Genomic DNA, 6,404 nt, shown 5'->3' on the forward strand with positions numbered 1-6,404 from the left:
CTTTATAGATGAATGATATTCAAGTCCTTACTCGGCGACATTTAAACACTGAATTGATTCAGATCGATTATTCCCCTTTTCGGTGTAAAAATGCCGGGAAAGAAATAATCGACAGTTTGATAGTTTCTGACTAGAGATAAACACATTAAAGATGTAAAATAATGGTTTTTTTCACATTTCATACTTGAGTTGTTCATGAATCTTTAAAGAATCACCATGCATACGAAGAGAAAAAAGGGGGGATACTCTGACGTTATACTTTGTGAGGGTTTTCGTAACCAAATGTTCATTTCTAAACATATGTGTGTCAAATCTGCCGATTGCAAATAATATTATCTTGCTTACTTCCTTAAATTTGAATATCATAGGGTCTTTACGACTTTTAGATTACCAAGGTTTAGCATGGTGAAATACCGTGATGACGAACGGCTTATATAACAGTATTTCTAAAACAAAATGATTCTCCTGATAGGGAAAACACTTTGTTAAAACAAGCACTAGTGTATAATATGAAGCCCCTTCTATCAAACTCATGTTTTATGAGAAATATTTATCTACTCAGCCCTATTAAAGTTTTTTCAATGTTTTTTTTTTTTTATTTAAACACATTTTTAATTAATTCACTGAATTATAAGGATCAGTTACTTTCACATCACATGTGTGAATGGGTCTTTTTTAAAACTATATCAGCTATAAGCAATAATTTCTAGAGCTATGTTCATTTTTTGAACATGCATCATTCATTGATTGCACTTTTTCCAGTACAAAACAGTTAATTATTATAGAAAAAAACATTAAAAAAAGAAATTTCCTTGAGATAAATCTATTTGTTTATTCAATAAAGTTGTATGCATGTGAAAGCCTTGAGTTCAGTATGAGTATTATCTGCCTATTACATACAAATATGACTATTTCAAAGGTTTCAATGTCAAAGAAACTTATAATTTTTCATTCATTTCAAATAGTTTTCTCAAAATTAAAACAAAAGGCATTGCATATGTCACACTGAATTTAAACTAATAATTCTTATAACAATTCATACAATACTTCCTTGTAGGTTTCCATGATCCATAATAAATGTATAGACATTATGATACATGTATCATCCTGCTGGTTTTCATATGATAATGCTGTACAAGATAAATTCTTTATTCCTATACTTGTCTTTTTTTTATTTCACATGTATCATGCAAAGAATATTCCTATATATCAATGTAAATTGTTGTGAATTACAATATATATACCAGTAAGTACATGCAGGTACCACATATGATGTTTGAATTATAATTATCACTTAGTTCACAGTTTAATGTATATATCCAAAATTATCTCAACTACTGCACATGATGCATAATGATATGAAAATTTCCTTTTGTGTGTTGATCCTTCAAAAAAAAAAGTGCACATTTCCTTTTATGTTTTTATTTCTTTATTTCTTTGTCTTGCATGTTCCAGAGTCAGTTTTAACATTAATGAAATCCTTCCTTTTTTTGTAATACTGAAAAGCTCTGCATTCCAAAAGTTACATGTGACATGGCATGGGTTTTTCATATTCAGCACTGTTATATTTGTGTTATATCATCAAGCTTTTATCTAAAAAACATTGATTTTCACTTTCTTTCCATGCATAGATCTAAAACTGCCCCCATATCTGGTTACAAATTGTCTGATAATTTCCTTGTGAGTGTTGATCTTCATAAGAAAGAAGTGGTCACTCTTTTCCTCTGATAACTTTTTTTCAAATTTCAGTTAGGCTATTATAGTTAAAACTAACATGTATGATACCATTGCCTCCAAGTCATCTTCATGCATGTACTGAAAAAAATATGTAAACCATTAATGGCATTTAAAAGTAATTGGTATTCATATTATGATACAAATAGAAAACTTCAGTCAAAGTTGTCACATTTGTGTATTCCTTAATTATTATTGAATTAAAAGAAAACTTGACACAAAGTTTAATTGATGAATTGTCTGTAAAAGTACAATAAAGTTTGTAAGTACAACTTACTTTAACTGATATTTACCCATCACATTGCTTTGCAAATTTGTTATTAATAATCAATATGACTTAATCAAGATTGGGTTAGTGTGACTAAATACACCAGATAACTTATATATATTCACATAAACTGAGGGTCTGGATGGTGTTTACAGAATAGATACACCAATCATGTTATAATCCCTATGGGCAATGTGCAAAATTTAAAGGCTGAGACATTAAAAATTAAGAAAAGACTGATAATAAAAGAGAATGATGGTGTGTTAAAATACAAAGAATAGAGAATAATGAGCAAAACAGATAAAGATTATACAAAATGGTATATAAAATATAGAACTGAAGGACCCTAGCAGGAATCATTCATTATAATACAATTAATACTTACATTTAATTGTGTAGACCTCATATCATAGAAACTACATTCTTTATTTAACTGTCAACTTATATGTGCCAGTTGTAAATCAATCTGCAAAAGAAGTTACAATAATTACACAATTAAGATTGATCTGTTGATGTAAATATTGCTTTATAACAAGTGTATCATAATTTGAAAAGATTTACACAAACACACATATACTTCAGATACACATTATTATAGTGAATCAATATTAAAAGTACATATTTACTTTAATCTTATGTCTATATATAAAAAAAAGACAAGAAAAAAAAATATAGTAAAGACAACAAATTCAAATGTACACTAAAAGGGATGATTTAAAATAATACTATAATGACTTACCATCAGATTTAAAACCATAAATGAAAACTTTAAGTTGTTAATAAATTAAGGCCATGATGATAAATAATATTTCTCACATATAACATCTCATGTGAATGCTTACACAATTTTATTAAATACAGACTGAGGCATAAGTATGATGCACAGAGTCATGCATGCATATATTTTGAATAATTCTTTGTTTTACTTCTACAATATGTTATAAATTGGAATTAGAAATGATTTAACATGCGATCGATTTTAAAATACGGGTACAAATATACCTACGGTACTAGATATTTAAAAAAAATGTAATCGTGAATGAAATGAATATCCAAGATCCTCGGAAGAAGGCTAAAATAATTTAAAACTAACGTACCTCAAAGTATAAGCAACCCACATCTATATTAACGTGTTGTTGTCGAACTGAAGACACTGACTTCTATCATAACAAGGTGCCCGATCAGCTGTTGGTGACAAGCTCAAATTTGACGTCGACGGAACGTTCTAGCCAATCACGTGTCGAATAGTTAGGAAAATGACGTCAGATTTAGATTGCGATGCAAACACCGAAAATCATTGCTAAATTTTTTAAAACTGCATTAACCTGCCTGAGATTATTTCCTTTAATACAAAATGCCTCTACCAAGTCACAAATATGCCAGATGTTATCCAGTTGTTTGATGTGTTTGAGTTTTTGTATTTGTCATTTAATTAGAGTCTTTCCGTTGAATTTCCTCTGAGTTCAGAATTTTGTTTGATTTTACTATTTGCTAATTAAATTACAATATCCATAAAGAATTGAAAATATTTTAGTGACAGTTAAAGCTAGTAACACGTTTAACAATGTTTGCTAATGCAGTCAATGTTAAGACAGAAAAACAACATATGTCACTTATCGATGCGATAAACCACGCAGATCATATTATTCTTTATTTCAAGTGTATTTTAAAAGTTACATGTAAAATTCCGCTGACTTAATCATAATTAATATATTGATGACGAAGTAAGAAAGATGGTACACGTACATCATCAAAACGTACATAACTTGCATAATCAATTATATTAACGAAGAAAAACAAAGACTGTCGATATGTATTGTATAATTAGCTAGTATAAACAAAGTAATTTTATTTTGCTATCATAACTGAATATATATTATAATGCCTTATTAATATCATAATAACATAATATACAAATGAATAAATGAAATATTACAGTTTTTGTAAACGATACTATACACATATATCAGACTTTTTTTTAATGATTAAATGTATTAAACGAATAATTACAACTTCTGTAAACCAACTGTCATATCAATGTTCGACTAAGTTATTTTATTTCACTATTTATACATATTTATAGTTTAATCAACCTTTGATTGGTTGCCATTGGGACTATTCAAAATGTCATTGAAAAAATCTTCATATTGACCTCTGAGTATCATATTCCCTTCTGAAACATTGGGACTACAATATACGGCGTTACGTGCGTTTAATGTACATAACGTCTTAAACTTTTTTTTCAATAGCAATATCAAAATTCATTATAAGTATTTATTATATTAATTCAAATTTATTTAAGACGTAAAAGCAAAACAAAATTTCAAAAGGCACGGGGGAAAATGTATAATATTGATCAAGAAAGTACGGAAGACAGCATCAGACATCTTTGGTATTAACATATATCATCGACAGAATTTATATATGTTAACCTGGTCTTATCTTTTATCTTGGGTCTGAAACACATTGAAACAAAAATGTATAAATTTCTTGACTTTAAATGACTTAAAACAATAACATTAACGGTACCAATTTTCCTGCACCAGATGCGCATTTCGACAATACATGTCTCTTCAGTGATGCTCGTGGCCTAAATATTTTAAATCCAAAGCTTATATAAAAGGCAAAGAGATATAATCCTAAAGGTCTAAAACGTATAGCCAAATCCGTGAAAGGAATCAGAGCTTTGCATGAGGGAGATACATTCCTTAATTTATAATAATTTCTAACATTTTGTAACTTAATAATTTTGTATTTTATGTCTATATATATACTTAATTTTCTCTCGGTCTACAGATAATGCACAGTTAGCATGAATATTGCAGCTACATAATATTTTCAAAATTGTAGGCTTTGTAATATTAGTACTGTTTGTTCTTGTTGGGGTGTCAAGGTTAATTTGTGAATGCTAATTGGGTAATCCTCTTTAAATAAAGTCATTACTTACTTACTAACTTACAACACAACATTTTACATCAAACCATCGAAAGGTTTAGCTAGCTATAAAACCAGGCTTAATCAATTATTTCCTTTAATACAAAATGCCTCTACCAAGTCACGAATATGCCAGATGTTATTCAGTTGTTTGATGTGTTTGTGCTTTTGTATTTGTCATTTGATTAGAGCCTTTCCGTTGAATTTCCTCTGAGTTCAGAATTTTGTTTGATTTTACTCTTTGCTGATTAAATTACAATATCCATAAAGAATTGAAAATATTTTAGTGACAGTTACAGCTAGTAACACGTTTAACAATGTTTGCTTATTCAATCAATATTATAACAGAAAAACAACATATGTCACTAATCGATGTGATAAACCACGCAGATCATTCACCAAGTACTTGTATTTAACTTAGTATTTAAGTAGCAACTGTATTTCAAGAATCATCTTACTATCTACGACTCTGCTATTTCACATTACGGTACGTTTTCAATTATTTTCGTACAAACGGTATTCTAGTTATTTGAATTTGTTCAATACAATTTAAAAGGTAATACAGTGAAAACTAGCTAAACCGAATCCTGTATAAACCGAAAACCTGTATAAACCAAACATGCTTTAAACACCGCCATACCAACTGTGTCCGTTGTGAATTTGATAAAACCGAACAAAATCTTAAGTTCCGAAGAGGTTCGGTTTAAACAGGTTTTACTGTAATAGAGTATTCCATCAAATAAGTTTCAGCACAGCACAACGTAAAATGTGTTAGACTAAAAATACAAACCTATCTAGCAATGAAAAATCGTTTTAAAGTAATAAATAAGTCATATTTAAGAGTACTAAAAGATAAAATCACTACTTTAGCCTACGACATAATGGCATTTGTTGTTTACAGCCTAGTATCAAATATGTATTCTGAATTAGTTAGTCCATTATCAAGCACTATTCGGGTTCTGTTACATTTCCGTTACAGAACAACTTTTTTGAAGTATTATATGTTGATATTGCACAACATATACTTTTCTTTATATTACATTATAAGAAACAAGTAATGAAGTTTTATTTAACAATAAGTCCTACCAAATTTGTAAATTTTCGGATGTTTTCTTACCCTTAAACTTGACTGGATAAAAAGATGTTTAATTCAAACACGTTTTTGATAAATAGAACTGTAATCCTTACAATAATGATATTCAAAATAGAAAAACACAAAGAACAAAATTTAAAACCAAAAAATCAATACGAATCCCTGACACAAATAATTCCGGAAATTTTCATATTTGACATTCCGATTACCCACTTCCGATTTAAACACATGAAAAGTGAACTAAAGTGGTCTTGATAAGTAACACTCGCTATCAAGAAATTTTGAAAAAAATGTAAACCAATTCAATGCTTACCAACTAAAAGTGCTTTCATACATCATCCAAACCCTTCGATTGGTAAGTTAGGACTTTGGTTT

General features: G+C 28.9%; 1 long non-coding RNA gene across 1 annotated transcript; it reads right to left on the minus strand.

Annotated features, from left to right (window-relative positions):
- Positions 1–818: 818 nt before the first annotated feature.
- LOC139494843 (uncharacterized) lies at positions 819–2,495 on the minus strand. The gene is made up of 2 exons (XR_011657178.1): positions 2,388–2,495; positions 819–1,815 (listed from the first exon to the last, which is right to left on the minus strand). It is a non-coding gene; the product is annotated as an uncharacterized lncRNA (long non-coding RNA).
- Positions 2,496–6,404: the final 3,909 nt, after the last annotated feature.

This window comes from Mytilus edulis, chromosome 11, assembly GCF_963676685.1.
Source record: "Mytilus edulis chromosome 11, xbMytEdul2.2, whole genome shotgun sequence".
Lineage (NCBI taxonomy): Eukaryota > Metazoa > Mollusca > Bivalvia > Mytilida > Mytilidae > Mytilus > Mytilus edulis.